The sequence below is a fragment of the Peromyscus leucopus genome, chromosome 4 (assembly GCF_004664715.2).
Source record: "Peromyscus leucopus breed LL Stock chromosome 4, UCI_PerLeu_2.1, whole genome shotgun sequence".
Classification (NCBI taxonomy): Eukaryota; Metazoa; Chordata; class Mammalia; order Rodentia; family Cricetidae; genus Peromyscus; species Peromyscus leucopus.
In genome coordinates, this window is record NC_051066.1 from 98710961 (window position 1) to 98730278 (window position 19318).

The 19318-nt window shown below is 42.2% G+C and overlaps 1 long non-coding RNA gene across 1 annotated transcript; it reads left to right on the forward strand.

The window, feature by feature from the left end:
• The first annotated feature begins 3514 nt into the window (after nucleotides 1-3514).
• On the forward strand, nucleotides 3515-8924 carry LOC119087883. The gene is made up of 2 exons (XR_005091394.1): nucleotides 3515-3796; nucleotides 4885-8924. It is a non-coding gene; the product is annotated as an uncharacterized LOC119087883 (long non-coding RNA).
• Nucleotides 8925-19318: the final 10394 nt, after the last annotated feature.

Consider the following 19318-nt stretch of genomic DNA (forward strand, 5'->3'; position numbering starts at 1 on the left):
TACATGAACAGTCCCTAGCAATCCAGGAAGTTATTTGTCCTTGGGCCAGTGGGGCTGACAGGTTAGAGATGTTTTTGTTTTGTAGATCTCTTAAACACTGTAATCAAAACATAACTTTAGCCCTCACAGTACTTTATAAAGAAAAGAGGGTCATTGTTAGTGGACAGTTCTGGAGGCTGAAAGTCTAAGATTGGGTAGCCTATTCAGTCCAGCTTCTGTGGCTAATGACATCAAGGCAGAAAGCCTGAGAGATTTGGGTGCTAGGCTCTCTCTCTCTCTCTCTCTCTCTCTCTCTCTCTCTCTCTCTCTCTCTCTCTCTCTCTCTCTCTCAGCATGACAAAAAAATAATGCCCTCTCAAGAATCAAATGATAACTACATGAATCTGATTATCTTCTAGTGGGCTGTACCTGTTAGTGATTCTGCCACTTAAACACTGTCCCACTGGACGCCATGCTTTCAGCACTTTAGGTGACACTGAAACAACATCCAAACCATAGCTTGAAATAATAGTTGATATAAAGGATTTACTAATAAACTTGCTTAGGATATACTAAGTTACACATGGTAGAATCTAGCTGAAGGAGCATGGCCTCCAATATGACTGGAAGATAAGTAGTGGACTAACCTCCCTTGTCAGAAACTGCAGGAAAGAAAAGTTTGCAGCAAATTGAAGTTTAGGCTGCTGAGAAAGTTTCTGCTAATGTTTACTCACCAAGACTGACCTCCAGTTAGACTCCATTCTCATCACAAAAGGAGACAACCCTGACTCAAGTGCCATTTGGTCATCTCCATATCAAAGAACAGGTCTCTAAAGAGCATCTCAAGGGGTTCAACTTTGAGATATCATCTTACATCTGTCAGAATGGCTAAGATTAAAAACATTGATGATAGCTGATGTTGGAGAGGATGTGGTGTAAGGGGAGCATTCCCCCACTGCTGGTGGGTGTAGATGTAACCAACCATCTTATTAAAATAAAAAACACAGAACCAATGTAAAAGAGAAAGCCGAGAGGTCAGAGCTCAGAGCTAAAATCTTACCTCCTGAGGTGCTCCTACTTCCCCGAAAGAGCTACTTCCTGTGTGTCTGTCTTTAAATAGTCTTTCTGTTCTGCCTTCTCATTGGTTGTAAACCTAAACACATGACTGCCTTGTCACTGCCTGTAAGTACAGCCCTCCAGGTCTTAAAGACGTATGTCTCCAATGCTGGCTGTATCCCTGAACACACAGAGATCTACCTAGCTCTTCTACCAAGTGCTAGGATTAAAGGTGTGCACCACCACCACCACCACCACCACGCTCTTGCTATGGCTCTAATAGCTCTGACCCCCAGGCAACTTTATTTATTAACATACAATGAAAATCACATTTCAGTACAAATAAAATATCACCATAGATGGGAGTGCAAACTTGTACAGCTACTTTGGAAATCAGTATGGTGACTTCTCAGAAAATTGGGAATCAATCTACCTCAAGACCCAAATATACCACTCCTGGGCATATACCTAAAGGATGCTCAATCATACTGCAAGGACGCTTGCTCAACTATGTTCATAACAGCATTATTTATAATAGCCAGAACCTTCAAACAACCTAGATGCCCCTCAACTGAAGACTGGATAAAGAAAATGTGGTACATATACACAATGGAGTATTACTTAGAGGCTAAAAAAAATGACATTATAAAATTTGCAGGCAAATGGATGGAACTAGAAAAAATTCATCCTGAGTGAGGTAACCCAGACTCAGAAAGACAAATATGGTATGTACTACTCATAAGTGGATATTAGATGTAAAGCAAAGAATAACCAGGCTATAATCCACAACTCCAGAGAAACTAGGTAACAAGGAGGACCCTAAGAGGGACATGCATGAAACATCCTGGGAGGGGGGAAATAGATGAGATCCCCTAGGTAAATTGGGAGGGGCAGGGGAGAGGGGAGGAGATGGGGGTGAGAACATGAGAGAATGGGATGGTTGAGTGGGGAGAGGGATGGAGAATGAGAGCGATGAAAGAGATCTCCTGATAGAAAGAGCCTTATGCAGTTAGGGAGAAACCCAGTGCTGGGGGAATTGCCAGGGATCTACAAGGATGACTGCAGCTAAGACTCCTAGACATAGCAGAGAGGGTGCCTGAATGGACCTTCCCCTGTATTCGGATTGGTGACTCCCCCAATTGTCATCATAGAGCCTCCATCCAGTGACTGGTGGAAACAGAGGCAGAGATCCACACAAGGCCGAGCAAGCACCTGCAGTCCAGAGAGAGGGAGGGGAGTCAAGATCATGATGGGGAAATGCACAACAGACAGCTGACCTCATCTAGTGGGAGCCCATGGACCTTGGGTAGTCAGCTGGGGAGCCTGCAGGGGACCGAATGAAGCCCTCTGAATGTGGGTGACAGTTGCGTGGCTTGGTCTGCTTGTGGGGATCCTGGCAGTGGGGCTTGGATTGATCCCTGGTGCATAAACTGGCTTTTTGGAGCCCACTGCCTATGGTGGGTTACCCTGTTCAGCCTTGATGCAGCGGGTAAGGGACTTGGGCCTGCCTTGACTTGATGTACCAGACCTTATTGACTCCCCTTGGAAGACCTTGCCCTCTCTGAGGAGTGGATGTAGGGTGGGGGGTAGGTGGGAGGAGAGCGGGAGGAGGGGAGTGAAGGAGAACTGTGTTTGGTATGTAAAAATGAAAAAAATTAAAATAAAATTATATATATAAATATACCAACAATCCCTAGTGAGTACTGGCCTGCCATTAACTGTCAGGAAAAGCATACTTCTGTTGGGTAGGGAAAATGGACAACTGGGTAACTGCTAGTGGGAAAGAACAACACTGATGTATGTAAGGAATAGTTCTGGCAATGCCTCCACTGTGTAAATCTCCCATCTGCCCAAGTGGTTGGACTTGAAGGAGATTTAAGGATGGCAGTGTATATGATGTTGTGAGATATTTGTACACTGCGTGAAGATGTGTCATTGTGATTGGTTTAATAAAAAGCTGAATGGCCAATAGCTAGGTAGGAGAGGTTAGGCGGGACTTCCCAGCAGAAAAAGGAACTCAGCAGGATGAATCTAGCTAGGTACAGGGGAAATGTCAGTGAGACACGGAGGAAGTCAGACATACAGAATGAGGATAGTAACAAGACATGTGGCAGAACGGAGATTAATACAAACAGGTTAATTTAAGTTATGAGAGCTAGTGGGACAAGCCTAAGCTAAAGGCCAAGCTTTCATAATTAATAATAAGTCTCTATGTCATTCTTTAGGGGCTGGTGGTCCCAAAAGAAAGTCAGACAAGAAAGTCTGATTACAATGTGAAATGCCTGGGGTGTGTCTAAGTTAATAAATCCTTCTATTTGTGACTGGCTTTTCTTTGGGCATTAGCCAGAGATGGACATGTGCTACATTAGAGGGATATTTACTTTATTAATCTCTAAGTGTGTGGAATGATTTCTCACTGAGAAGGCATATTACTTCCAGAAAAACTGTTTAATTTTGATGAGTTCTGTTTATCTGCTGTCTGTCTTCTGTTGCTTGTGTTTTGGACATTGTATCTTAGAAATCATTTCTTAATCATAGTCACAAATGTCTATATCTATATTTTCTTTCCAGAGTTTTATAACTGCAGTTTCTAGGTTCTGGACAATGAACTCCTTTGAGTTAATTTTGAGTACCGAGTGAGGTAACGAGCCACACTCATTCTTCTGCACAGGGGTGTCGGAGTTTGAACACTGCTGGAAAGGTGTATCATCACTGAATCATCTTTGCAATTATCTTGTGGAAGATCAACTGACCACAAAAAGTATGGATTTATTTTTAGGCTTTCCATCATTTCACATTACTCTGTATACCTATCCTTGAGCACAGCTTTTATAGAGTGATTCACCGAGGCTTTAATTTGTGTTTTCCTGGTGAGTAATGGCTGATTTAGAAGCTTTCTTCCTGCCTGTTCCAGCCGCCCCTCACCTCATCCCCAGGCATATTTTGATGATTTTTTCCTGTAGGTTAGCCTTAATTCTTCTAGAACTCTACGTAAAAGTAATGGCACAACATTCACTCACTTGGTCTTTCATGCAACATATTTTGACAATCATCCATGCGTTTTGCGTACTATTTCTTCAGAATTATTATTACCAAAAGCTATTCTTATATTTCAATTTCTGTTTTCATGTGGAAAATTCTAACCTGTTGTTTATGTTTCTTATCTAGTTGATTAACCTGTGTGGTTATGGGTATCAGTTTTTTTTTCTGTCTACTTCTGGTTTTTGTCATTTCTATATAATTATCTTTTTATTATTCCTTGATGTCTATACCAGAGTCAAGGGTCATTTTCTTCTGTCTTTCTTTACTTAAAAAAATAACTTTATTTTAAAGAACTTAAAATAAAAATACCATGCAGCTGGATTAAGGTGACCATTCACACACTTGCCCTGTCCCAAACATTTCCATCTTCCTTTTCCTAAAATATTTTAATCCCTATTTTGTGTGTATGGGTGTACCCCGAGGTCAGAAGAGGGTGTCAGATCCTCTAGAACTGGAAGTACAGACAGTTGTAAGCCACCATGGAGGTGCTGGGAATCGAACCTGGATCCTCTGCAAGATCAGCAGATGCTCCTTAGCCACAGAGCCATCTCTCTAACTTCTGCTTTCTTCTTTCTATGCTCATAAATACTGCAGTCATTTTACATCTGGATGGTGTATATTCATGCAAAAGTCCTACTTAGTCCATCTCTAAATTTTATTTTTGCTTTGAGTAATTAAAATATATAGAATACTTATGAGTTTCTGAAAACTTGCCAAAATTATTCATATTAGGGAAACATTCCTGACAGAACAGGAAGTTTGTTCCTTTTCTGCACTGCTATTTATTTGTTGTGTTTGACTTTGCAGATGAATCTGGAAACACTGGTTGTGAAGACACACATTTACTTCTCTGGTTATACGAAAGAACAGAAATACAGAAAGAAACCAAAATACAATTGGGCTTTCTGAAGAATAACTTCCTTTGATGCACTCTGCAGATGCTGAAGTCGGCTGCCTCTTCTTCATCCCACCCCACCCGACCCCTGCCAATACCTGCAGCTGCTGAAGGACAGAAGGACAGTTGAGTTTGTGGTACAACCAGTTTCCCCACCTTTACACTGAACTCTCTCTGTCTTTCCCCCTCTCCAGATAATGCTTGCCATGGGCGACTGTCGAATTAACCAGAAGTTCTAGACTCCCTTTGTGGCCCCAGGCTCTTTACGGCTCTGTGCAGACCTCACAAAACTCAATCTCAATCCTGCTAGAGTTCAGTCAGGGAATCAGAAACAAAAGCAAGAGTCTGCTGGGAGACACACTGCATGGAAATGGCTCTGTTGCTAGAATTCCTCCTCAGAGGGAGAAGCATGTCTGCTCCCTCTTCCCATGGTGGGAAACCAATGAGTTTGCTAGGCTGAGGGGGTTATAGCAGGAGCATTAGTAGCCTGAGAGCATCTGCTCTGGAAGGTCTGTTCTCAGCATGGGTGATGATACCCCATGACTGTGGATTTTGGAGCTCCTCCTGCCCCAGACTTCCCACCTGGATACTGACCCTAAACCCACAGAATCATGTGTGTGAACACGAGTTTGAACCCCGGCTGTTGGCATTGTGTTGGGAAGTTATGTAACCGGTGGGGAAGTAAGGCGTGGCTGGGAGGGATGGATTTTTAGGGGTGAATCTTTGAGGAGTAGGATCTGGCTCTACTTCCTGTTCTGTTTTCTGCTTCCTTCTACTTCAGCACACACTTCCAATGCTTCAGAGCCGTTCTACCTTGTCTGCTCCACAGTGACGGACTAACATTTCTGAAACCATGAGCCAAACAAGCCTGTTGACTCTGCTGTTGGGCATTTTGTTACAGCGATGAGAAAAAGCTGACTGGTATGATGAAGAAAAAAATTAAGAGGGAAACAATAACAAACTGAGAACATGTAAAGGATGTGAGAGCTGGGGGAGGGGAGGGTAGAACTGAAACTTACCACTATTTAAAAGTTCAAGACTGTGTGGTCATACCTGTCAGTGTCTCCTTAGTCTCCTGGGATATCAACCATTCTTATTCTTTTATCTCTACAACCTAGATCTAACGTGTGTTCTACTGGCGCCTCCCAGTTTCTCTTCACAGACATACCTGGGCAGCTGCACCTAACAAGCCTGCTTTGGTCTTTCTCCACCCCCTACAGCCCTGTGCACAGACTCACTGAAGGGATACACTTTTCTCCAAGGTTTATTCTGTCTTCTACAAAGGTTCTTCTGAAGACCAAGTTATTCCTCCATCAAATATTTATGTAGAGGATTGGCAGGTAGTGCTTGCAGATAAACAGATTAAATTCTTTATCTGAAGACTTTGACTTCTAGATCAGGGGACAGAATGTAACAAGGGGGCGGAACAAAACACAGACATGAACGGTGTGTACAGATTGGCAGAGTTGAGAAAGCTGTCCTGAGCTCTTCTGCTGGAAGCTGAAGGTTCAGAAGAATCCTAGTGGATGGAAGAACGTTTCAGGTTAAATCAACTAGGTAAAAAATGCAAGCATTCTTGAAGATGAGGAAATAATTCAGAGATGGCGTGTGGAATGGATGTAGGATATAAATGGTAAAAGATTAGATGGATAAAAAGCCAGTCAGTGCCTTGCCTGGACCAAATGGTTACACTTAAAAATGGCTAACATGGTAAATTTTATGTGTATTTCAGCACAATAAAAACATAAAACTAAAATGTTTCCATGTGCCTTGGATAGGTCAGTCTACTTCCTCTCTAGCCCAGGCAAGAACTGACCTGCTTTCTATTGCTATAGATGGGTCTTGCCAGGTCCAGACCACCTTGTAAATGGAGGCATAACAAAACAAACTATCATGAATTTGAAAATGGTCCGTGTTCTGTGTGTCAGCAATTGACCCTCTCAGTATTGCATGTAGTCCATTGCACGGTGTGAAGAGACTCTGTTTGTCTTTTTGTTGTCTTCTCGGTCACTAATTCAGTTGTTTTGAAGTGTATCTGTTTATGAAATACATTTAACTTTTATAACAGTTAGGCTGCCAACTTATTTACCCCAAAGCTGAAGTGAAGAGAGACATAGAGGGAATAAATCATGGGAAGTGATATCCCCTAGTCCCACGAAAGAAGTCTAACCTCAAAATTTAGTCAGTGCCAAAAATACAGTCTGAGCAGGGAGGCCTGCTGACTTCCCCAAGTTCTTCCTTTCCTCCCCCCTCCCAGACTGCTAACTGCTTTTCCCTTCCCAGTGCTTGGCCTGTGCGCATGGCCATCTTTGAAAGGCTGCATTTCCTAGCTTCTCCTGCAGTCATGGGCGACATGGGACTAAGTTCTGGGAAGTAGGATTTGAGTGGTGGTGCTTATGCACCTCCAGGCCACCGCATGGACGGTTGTCCCCTCCTCCATCCCTTCTCTTCTATCATGGTGGGTATATGGACACGCTGGGTCCCTCTCAGATCCAAACACCCAAGTCCAACACCTGAGGGATGATGGAGGTACAAGTCAAGAGGAGCCCATGTCTCTGTGCAGAGGTCAAGATTTCTAGTTTATTTGAGCTGCTATTAACTTGGTCTTTGCTCAGATAACCACCACCACATCATCACACCACCACCAACAACCACCACCACCACCATCACCAATACCATAATAATAATAACAAATATGGTGATGGTGGTAGTGGTGATAGGTGAAAGAGCTTAGTTAAAGTCTTGAGGGAGTTCACAATGTACTAGGAGAGAAAGATACACACTCAGTAATTATGGTTCAGAGTGGATCTGGGTAGTGGCTTTATTTCAGATAAAACAAAGCCTGGAGAAAGAGATTTGAGGAGGAAGCAATTCATTTTGATTGAATTAGAAAGAATGTCTAAATAAGGTGGTAAGGGATTCAGACAATGAGTTGGTTCTGATAATCAGAAGAGAATAAATAAATGCATTCCAGACAGAACAGACTATGTGAGGGCACAAAGACATAGACAGACATGGTACAGCCAGAGAACAACCAGCACAAAGGGCAGAATGTAAGTGAATGCAGAGAAAGACAAGTCATGTTAAGTAGGGGTAAGAGTCTGACGGCCCTTGAATCTGGCCCAAGGAACCTGGCTTTGGGTAAGTTGAATTTGGAGTGTTTATGGAAGAGACTGTCAGGAGATGGCAGGAAGTGATTCTGAGTCGGGAAGGAGGTGAGAGCTGAAGATGTAGGTCTGTGCATCATGCAGATCCAAAGTGCAGTAAGTAAGGGAGGACGTACAGAGTGAGCAGAGGGCCAAGGAGGAGATGTTGCTGACCTCTTCAGGGGTGTGAGGAGGTGGCACTCACAGGAAAGGGGTTGACGGATACCTGGACTTGGTGACACAGGTGGGGAGACCAAGGGGAGCCTGGGAAGTCATAAATGACCTCAGCTTACTTCCAGCTAACGCCAAGAGTATTCTTTCAGGCCTCGCTGGCCCTTTTCCTAGGGTGTGTTTTAGAAGCAAATCCTCCAAGCATCTATGATCTTTGGCACTTTTTGGATAGTTTCCGTGTGTTTTCCTCTCTCTCTCAGCTTGAGACTCCATTTACTGATGGAGCTAGAATCTCAGGGTGAGGGCGACCGTCCACAGTGTGCTGAGGTGTGCTGCTAGGAGCTATCCATTGGCACAGAGTTACTAACTTCTGTAGCTGCCCCGCCTGGCTGCTGCTAACTCAGATTCTAAGATCCTTTCTGAATGGGTGCAGGTGTACACAGGCTGGATGCTTGTATTTATTTGAGACCATGGGAAGAGTATTTACAGCTCTAGAACTTTCCTCCAGACCAGCCAATGTCTCTTACACAACTCCTAACCAACTCAACTCTATGACCAAGCCCTATTCCTTCACTCCCTTACAGTCCCTTCCTGAAAACATGTCAATAAACCTGCTTGAAATCCTGGCCTCAGAATCTGTTTCCAAGGGAATTCTATCTAGGACAGTTGGTCTTACTTACGCTATATTAGCAGCTCTTGGGCAAACTAGCAATAAGGATCTCATTGGTAGCTGGCAGCCTTCTACCAGTGCAATTGTTTAAAATAGCTGCATGCTAAACCTTGTCAGCAGAGGGCGCTGGAGAAACACTGCAGGAGGAAGAGTTTTGTTTTTTTGTTTCTGTTTTTTGTTATTGTTTGTTTTTTGTTTTTGTTTTTCTCCTCTGGCTGCCCGATTTGCTTGGGAAGATCTGTGATGCTTGACTCCGTGACTCGCCTGGCTTCTGCAGCATTCAGCTCCTGAATGCACACAGCAATATTCCCTAGGCTGTAGGACATGCTACCGCCTCCCGGGCAGTTTCTCAATGCCTTCCTTAGCGAAGCTTTTCAATGAGTCACTACGAGCGTGTGGCACTTCCTTGTAGGTGACTTTCCTCGGGATCCCAGAAGCTCTTCTGGCATGGCACCTCAGAAAACTTTTGTTCAGTGAGCCATTGTTATTTAATTTCCAACAAGACCTCCATCTTAGCCTTGGTGGGGTGGTGCAGGATCTTGTTGGAGGTCGTATCTCAGCCAGTGGTTGAGGCCATTTCTTATATCCGCAGTACTTGTAGTGAGAGGTTTCTTTGCTCCTAACTGGATAACCCTGTGTTACCTCCTTGTCTGGTATAGTAAGTAATCCTTCATATTATACTTTCCACTTTCAAATAACTGTAGGTGTTTTCTCTCCTGACTGGGACCTGGCTGATGCACTTGTAGCCGGAATCATGATTGGACTCTCCATGGGGGCCTGAGGCAGGATGCAAATCTACTCACTACTCTAGCTACCTCATGAGGCAAACGGAAGAGATGTCCTGGTTTCTTATTTATGCCTTCTTTCCAATCTCCCATCCTTCTGTCTCCACCAGTCCTTCCCTTGACGACATCCCTCTGGAAATCAGTTAACACTGGGAATGTAGAACATTCCTGCTCCCGGAGATAGCAGGTCCCCTGTTCTCAGGGATAGCAGCAGATCCTCTGCTCTGGGAGATAGCAGAGCAGGGGGAGGTAAAGATGGCACAGAGGGCAGCCAGGACTGACCGTACCCTTCAGTAGTTGTTGATTCTACCAAGTTCCTCACGAGATAGGACAGACTGTGCTCAGCACTGCAGTGAATCAATACAGCTCACCCCCTCATCCCTGGCACATGTAAGCGACTTTTCTGAAACCTTACAAGGAAATATGACATTCCGAGATCTTTAGCTGTCAATGAAGCTAATGCCTGTGACCATGCCCTTTCATTCAGTAAATTTAATAAGTGGTCTAGAAAAAGCACTCTGAGATGAAGGGAAGTGGATAGCTCATTTTAAAGACAGCACTTTCATAAAATAGAGGGAGAGATGCTGACAAGAAACTCAGAGGAAGGCCAAGGACTAGGGCAACAATTTCGAAGTTATTTGATCCACTGACATTCTTTTAAACAAAAAAGGAACTGGAGACCCTGGACTCTCAGGATTACTGATCTCATCATGTTAGAAAGAACTCGAGGGACTGGAGAGGTGGCTCAGTGGTTATGAGCACTGGCTGCTCTTGCAGTCACATAAGGTGGCTCATCACCATCTGTAACTCTAGTTCCAGTGGATCTGATGTGTTCTCTGGCCTCTGTGGGCACCTGCACGGATGTGGTGGACACACACAGGTACACACACTTACATGTAAAATAAAATGTAGATAAATCTCTAAAAAAGACATTGAGTTTTTTAAGACCGTGAATAAGTTCATCTTGTTCCCAGCACTAGCAAGTTTGAGTTTCCTTTTGGTTTGCCTCATTCTCTAAATAATTAACCAATACAGTCAGCCTTTCCCCCAAAGAGAGTATGAGAAAACATCAAAAAACAAATCTCAGAATGCCACCCACGACGCCTCCCAATCAGTATTCTTTCTTTTAGATCAGAAAGGTCTGGAACTTGGTGACCTGAAGATACTGAAACACGCCAAGAGAATTATTACCAGACTTAATGACCTTTGCCACACCCACGTGGCTATTAGACTCCCCTGGGTACCAGGCTTTTGCCCCATAGATCACTGGCAAGATGGGGTTGGGGTGCAGATCTTTTTTTTTCTCCTTCTTTCTTTCTTTTATTTTATTTTACAATACAATTCAGTTCTACATATCAGCCACGGATTCCCTTGTTCTCCCCTCTCCCGCCCCCTTCCCTTCCCCCAGCCTACCCCCCATTCCCACCTCCTCCAGGGCAAAGCCTCCCCCAAGGACTGCGATCAACCTGGTAGACTCAGTCCAGGCAGGTCCAGTCCCCTCCTCCCAGGCCGAGCCAAATGACCCTGCATAAGCCCCAGGTTTCAAACAGCCAACTCATGCAATGAGCACAGGACCCGGTCCCACTGCCTGGATGCCTCCCAAACAGATCAAGCCAATCAACTGTCTCACCCATTCAGAGGGCCTGATCCAGTTGGGGGCCCCTCAACCATTGGTTCATAGTACATGTGTTTCCATTCGTTTGGCTATTTGTCCCTGTGCTTTATCCAACCTTGGTCTCAACAATTCTTGCTCATTGGACTCCCTCCTCTTTCTCGATAATTGGACTCCCGGAGCTCCACCCGGGGCCTAGGGGTGCAGATCTTCTACTTGGTACCTACTTGCTTGTTGCCAACAAAACTGGTTCTTCTCCAGTCACCTTGTCTCTTGAGTTGTCACTGGCTGGCAAAAGAGTGGACTTCTCATGATTACAAATTTGTCTGGCCAGCCTTAGATGGGAATATGTCCATTAGTCCCCACTGCTGCTGGGTTTCCTTAGTCTTACCCTCCATTCCTTGAAGTTGGATGCCTTTCACACTGCGATGGAGTGAAGCAATGGCCCAGGAAAACCAACTGGTTGTCTCTGGAGTTGGGTTAGTCACCTGGATGTGCCTACTCAAAGACTCCCTTCACCTCCTTCTGGGCTCTCTTTCTCTATTCCTCATGGGAAAGGAACAAGAGCGAGGGCTTGGCCTGTTCCAGTTTCTGTTTGTTGCTGGTCTCTGCTCTGTTATTGCTTCTGTTGTTGCATGATGGGAAACATGTCATCAGGTTCCAGCAAGAGCCCTCTGGTATAATTTTGAACAAGTGGGCTGAAAATAGCTACAGTTCCGTGACGAAAATGGTATTTTTAAGTGGCAACACTGCCTCAGCATAAGGTTGAAGAGGAATGGTCAGTAAAGGCCTCCAATCACTGCAGCATTTTTCACTTAGACTTATTCTGCCAAAAGGAAAGGAGGAGGAGGAGGAGGAGGAGGAGGAGGAGGAGGAGGAGGAGGAGAATAAGAAGAAGAAGAAGAAAAAGAAGAAGAAGAAGAAGAAGAAGAAGAAGAAGAAGAAGAAGAAGAAGAAGAAGAAGAAGAAGAAGAAAGAGTTCTCTCATGTGAAAGGGTTAATGCTACTCTATATAATGTATTTGCTCTGCCCATGACCTTGGGCTATATGGCCTGAAGCAGGTGATGCTGTTGTACATGACCTCTTAAAAGGAAAGGGAGAAGGGTCATAAGCCCCTCCTCCCTGCTGCCTAGTTCCTGGTGTGATCAAATTGCCAGGTTAGATTGGCTCCTGGTCAGATCAGAGGACAACTTCAGCTGTCTACTCCGTTCTGTATTCACAAGTGTATTTCCTCAATTTACCCTAATAAATTCTCTAATACTCCTCAAGCAGACTCTCATGAATGTATCACTTTAGATGGTGCCCAACCACGCGGATCTGAGCCCCACAAGCCCCTACTGGGGCTACTCATGTGACCAAACCCTAACGCCCGTGGGTGGCTGCTGGTGAATTTCTCTGCTCTGTAGAGCCCATGCGCAGCCCAAACCCCCAAGGACCTGCCTGATCCCTGCTCAAGTGATGCCTGCATACAGTGGCTGTGTGGGGAGCCTGTAGGCCAGGTGGCTCACACAGTATCAGTTCGTGTAACCACTGCCAGAAGCGGGCACATTCTGTTAGAGAAAGATGCCAGGCTGAATCAGGTCACAGCCCACCTCACCCCTCCCCCCCCCCGGCCTGGTTAGAGACTACCAGCAGACTTTAAAAACTGTTACTTTTAAAACTGTTCGGTGTAGCTGCTGCCAATTCCCCTACACCCCGGGCTGCCGACCTGGAGAGCATGCCCGCCCAGCAGCCCGGCTCCCTGCCGCCACCACCGCTGCTGCCATCACCATTCCATGCACAGCCACCATCATTGCTCGGTGTTTGTATTCCATCATTTGTTGTGATCCGGGCGGCTCTGCCCAGGGCTCACCGGTAGGAGTTGCCTGGGTTAGTGTTTGATTCACAGAGCTCATTCAGGGAGCTGAGTCCGCTCACACCACACCTGACTTGTACGCTACACCTGCGACACCTGCTGGTCAAATATCGCTACTACACGCCCCCAGCCCATCGGGAGACCTGGAACATCTGGAACACCGAGGACTGTTAGGACCAGCTCTCAAGGATTTCTTCCGAGGTAAAATTACTCAATAATTTTACACCCTAAACTGATTAATAAATAAACAAATGAATACATTTTTTCTTTACAAATTTTGAATATTTCTCAAAAATGGCAGGCAATATCACCATTCAGGAATTTAAAAACTTTTGTTTGTACTATGAATGAAATTTTACAGGACATAGACAACCTTCCCGGGACGTATTCAATGTTTGTCGTAATAGCAATTAGCGTAGTGATTCATCTCATATCATTGAAAAATTGGCTTAATAATAACAGCAAAAATGAGACATTAATGGGATGGATACGGGCTTTACAAAGTGGTAATGAGGACTTAAATGGAAGGATTCTTTCTATGGAATCTGCTAATTTACCACAAGAACTTCAGGCTTTGAAGATGGTAATGAGGACTTAAAAAGATGGATTCTTTCTTTGGAATCTGTTAATTTACCACAAGAACTTCAGTCTGCTAATAATAACTGGACAACCAAATGTAATTCTATGAAAATAGATATGAATACTTAATAGACAAAACAATAAATCTTCAGAGCAATCTTAATGCTATTCAGATAATTTCTAAGGAGGAATGATCATTGTTAATTGATAGAATAAAATCTTTGGAATCAACTGTTTCTAATGAAGATAAAAATTGTCTGATTCCATGAAATCTCTAGAATCCTTTACAACAGAGGAGGTTCAAACACTGCAGCAGGTGGTGGTTAATTGATTTCAAGTTCTGGAGGATTCCCTCAGAAAGGACAATAAAGAAAATAATAAGCAGAGGGGAAAATTCATACAAGTCATAACATTGCCAGGTGGCTCTTATAAAATGGCTGATCCTGTCACCATCCGTGAGAAGCCAACAGATGATACACAACCTGAAGAATATGTAGAATATATCTGGCAACTTATTCATATGAAAGATTTAAAAAAGGAAGCGGCAGTCACCTATGGACTATATTCAACATATGTAAAACAGATGTTAAATACATGGTCTTCTAGAAATAGAATTACACCAGGTGACTGGAATCAGTTAATCTCAGCTGTATTAGGATACAGCCAGCAGTTACAATGGAAAATCTGATTGAGAGAAGAAGTTAAAGTCCTTGAACAGCAAAGTAGAATCAGAAGTTTTGAGATCTCCCAAGATCAAATTCTTAGTGAGGGTCATTTTGCTGATATAAACGTATACACTACCTTCCATGAGCATACATTATTCCTATGCTGTACAGCAGTTTTAAATGCTTGGGGAAAAATTCCAGAACCAGGGAAACCAACTGAGCTATATAAGAAGGTTTTTCAAGGGTCAAAAAAACTGTTTACTGTTTTTTATTTTTTTTACAAAGACTGACTAAGGCTATAAACAAGACAATGTCAGACCAACAATTAAGACAAGTATTAACTCAATCTTTGGCTATTAATAATGCTAATACAGAATGCAAAATAATACTTACACCTTTAAAAGTCAAGTCAGCCCCTTTGGAGGAATGGATTCAATATATAAATGGTGTTGAGTCTCCTAGCCATGGTAATGGGGCTTGGATAGGAGAGGCGACTTCCAAAGGTAGAAGGAGGCATCAAGGTAACAACAAATGTTTTAACTGTGGTAAGCAGGTCACATAAGAAGAGATTGTACACAGGTGCTCCTAGAAGCAATTCTTCTTCTAGAAATAACCCAAACAGGAGACCCCAACCTTCTGGATTATGCAGAATATGTAGCAAAGGTCAACATTGTACCAATGAATGTAGATCAACAATAGATATACAAAGCAACCCTTCACTGGTGGGAAACACCTCAGGGACCTTTTGTAGGCCCCCAAATTGAATGTAGTCCAAATGTTTCCAGTCACTGTAGAGAAAATTTCTCCCCAGCACAATTAAATAACCCAGTGCCTAATGTAAAGAACGATACTTCACTGGATAATAGAACAACTTTGATAGATGGATCAAAAATTCCAAAAAAACATAAAATGGACATTTTGGCAAACTTCCATAAATGAACAAAAATCAAAGCTTAGAGTGTGAATTAACAATATTGTCCTGGACTTGTGGACACAGGTGTGGATGTTACTATAATTACACCAAAACCATGGCATCCAAATTGGCCTCTTCAAGAGGTAAATGTCCGATTTCTAGGAATTGGAACCCCATCTCAGGTAAAACAAAGTTTGAGATGAGTTGAATGCATGGGGCCAGAAGGACAAAGAGGAAGGCTGAAGCCATATGTGGCAATTGTAGCAGTAAATCTTTGGGGCTGAGATCTGTTAGAGCAATGGAATACCCAGATTAACACTCCAATCTCAAAAGCAGAATATAGACCAATTCATGTTTCTGGGAATAATATTATAAGATACTATAAAAAAACAGCCACCTGCTGTGGATATCACTCTGTATAAATAAAATGCTGATTGGCCAGTGGCCAGACAGGAAGTATAGGTGGGACAAGCAGAGAAGAGAATTCTGGGAAGTGGAAGGCTGAGGCAGAGAGACTGAAAAATGTAAGGTACCAGTAAGCCATGAGCCATGTGGCAAAGTATAGATTAATAGAAATGGGCTAAATATAAGAGTAAGAGCTAGACAATGATAGGCCTGAGCTAAAGGCCAAGCAGTTTAAATAATATAAGAGTCTGTGTGTTTATTTTGTAAGTGGGCTCCGGGACTGACGTGACTTGGAAGGAGCTGGAGAGAAATTCTCCAGGTACAGCCACCAACCATTCAGGCTGTACATAAATAGAGCACAACTGCTGTTGAACTCTCAGAAGTACCAATGGCCCTACCTTTAAAATGTCTAACTGATAAACCTGTCTGGGTTGGACAATGGTCTATGACACAAGAGAAACTACAAGCTTTTGAACAGCCAGTTCAGGAGCAGTTAAATGCTCAACACATTGAAGAATCTACCAGCTCTTGGAATTCTCCTGTATTTGTTATTAAAAAGAAATCTGGTAAATGGAGAATGCTGACAGATATGAGAGCCATAAATAAAGTAATTCAGCCTATGGGCTCCCTACAGAATGGGATGCTCTTGCCCTCTTTGTTACCTAAAGAATGACCTATTATAGTTATTGACTTAAAAGACTGTTTCTTTACTATACCTTTACAGGAAAAGGATAGAGAAAAATTTGCCTTCACAGTACCTAATTATAATAATTCCCAGCTAGTCAAAGAGATATCAATGAAAGGTCCAACCATAGGGAATATTAAATAGCCCTACCCTGTGCCAATATTTTGTGCAAAAACCATTGGAAATAATTCATGCAAAATTTCCACAGTCTGTAATCTACCATTATATGGATGATATCTTATTAGTTCATCCAAAGTTAGGTACCTTAGAAAACATGTTTGAAGAAGTAAAGAAAGTTTTGCCTCATTGGGGATTACAAATTGCTTGTGAAAAATATAAAGAGGAAATTCTATTAATTACTTAGTATATAAGATCTACAAAAAATTAGACGCCAAAAGATACAACTTGGGAGAGATCAATTGCAGACTCTCAATGATTTTTAAAAATGGTTAGGAAGCATTTCCAACTTACAGACTATCATTGGAATACCTAAAGTTGGACTAGTAAATTTGGCCAATACTCTAAAAGGGGACAAAGACTTACACAGTACAAGAGAATTATCAGCTGAAGCTGAGAAGGAATTGACTCTAGTAGAAAAGAAAATACAAGAGGCACACGTGGATCATGTGAATCTAGAACTTAACTGCATTCTGATCATACACCCCTCCAGACACTCCCCCACAGGGATTTAGATGCATAAGAAAGATATTATATTGGAATGGATATTTCTACCATGTAAACCAAGTAAGAAGCTAAAAACTTATGTAGAAAAGATCCCTGATTTGATTCTAAAAGGAAATTTAAGTCTTTGTCAGTTGACAGGAATGGACCCAGAAGAAATTATAGTACCTTTAACTAATGAGGAAATTTCCTTTTTATGGAAAGAAAATGAATACTGGTGAAGAGCCGGCAGTAACTTTTTGGGAGAGATTAACAATTGTTATCCCAAAAGCAAGAGAATAGAATTCATAAAAACAATTGAATGGATCCCTCCTCACATTGTATGGCAAAAAACAATTTCTGGAGTCCCCATATTCTATACTCATGCAAATAAATCATGAAAGGCAGGATATAAATCAGAAGACTTGTAAAGTGGTTCAAAGCCCCTACAGTTCTGTACAAAAGGCAGAACTGTATTCCATTTTTATGATACTAATGGACTTCACAGAAACTCTCAATATAGTCACTGACTCTCAATATGCAGAGAGAGTTGTTTTACATATTGAAACTGCTGAATTTATTCCTGATAACACAGAATTAACTTCACTATTTGTACAATTACAGGAAATCATCAGAAATAGGGAACATCCTATATAACACATATCAGATACCATATAGGTCTGCCAGGTCCTCTAGCACAAGGTAATGATGAGAATGGTCAGTTATTAATAGGTAATGTGCTAGAAGCCTCAGAATTTCATAAGAAACTTCATGTAAACAGCAAAGGTTTGAAAAAGGACTTTTCCATCACTTGGCAACAAACCAAGGAAACTGTAATAAAAATATCCTACTGGTGTCTTCTATAACCAAACTCCATTACCTGCAGTCCAAAAGGTATATAAAGGAATTTGGCAGATGGATGTGTTTCACTTCACAGAATTTGGAAGAATAAAATATGTGCACCATACCATTGACACCTACTCAGGATTTCAATGGGCAACTTCTATGAGTTTTGAAAAGTTTAATTCTGCAATTACACACCTATTAGAAGTTATGGCCATCATGGAAATACCTGTACAAATTAAGACTGACAATGCTCCAGCATATGTCTCAAATAAAATGAGACAGTTTTTTGCTTATTACAATATAAAGCATGTTACAAGTATACCACAAAATCCCACAGGTCAAGCAGCCATAGAATGATCCAATTGATCTTTAAAGGATATGCTAAATAAACAGAAAGAGGTAACAATGACCCCTAGCAATAGATTACATAGTGCTTTATTAATCTTGAATTTTCCCAATGCTGATGAGAAAGGGACAACAGACTCAGAGAGACAGTGGACAACAGGAAAAACTCCTGAGCTAAACCAGCCAGTTTACTTCAAAGATGTGTTGACCTCAGAATGGAAACCAGGATACATCCTACTTTGGGGAAAGGGTTTTGCTTTTGTTTTTGCAGGAGAAGAAATGCTATGGATACCAACAAAATTAATAAAAATTTGCTGCAAACAGGAGAAACTCCTTGATGAGGAGAAGTAATAGCTCATCCACCAATGTGACAACTCTACAAGTTGTAAGAAAAACTCAACAAACAAGGGTTGGGGAAAGGTTCTCTTTTTTGTCTTTATAGGATAATAGAAATATCCATCTTTAAGAAATCATAAGTCCTTGGTCCTCTAGATGTCTACTGCATAAAGGAAGGACATATTGGTACCAATATACTTTACAGGGTAATATCTCACTACCTAACATCAATATCTCTTTAACTCTAGAATAGTTGTGGTCCTGATTCAATTATAAATCAAGCTAGCGTTGGAGTTGGAATGTGGCTCGCTCCTTCTCTAAACCCAGGCATATTGATAAAAGAAAAATTAAGAGATTCTGTCTCATGTTCAAAGAGCTGACTGGTTTGAGACAGAAGAAAACCAATAATCTAGGAACCATTGTTGTCAAGATTCTATTTCTTTACATGTTTATCCTTGATTTCTGGAAATATTTCCTTAAATCATCCTAAATCCAAACTTTCTATTTTGATATTAATAATGTTCAATTTTTCCACAGTGAAAAATAAGTCTTTCCAACATTTTATATATTTCCTTGAATGCTTGAGGCAGGACCAAGACCCTCTCCCCTGTGTCAAGTCTGAGCAAGGTATCCCACCCTAGGGAATATGTTCCAAAAAGCCTTTTTATGTACC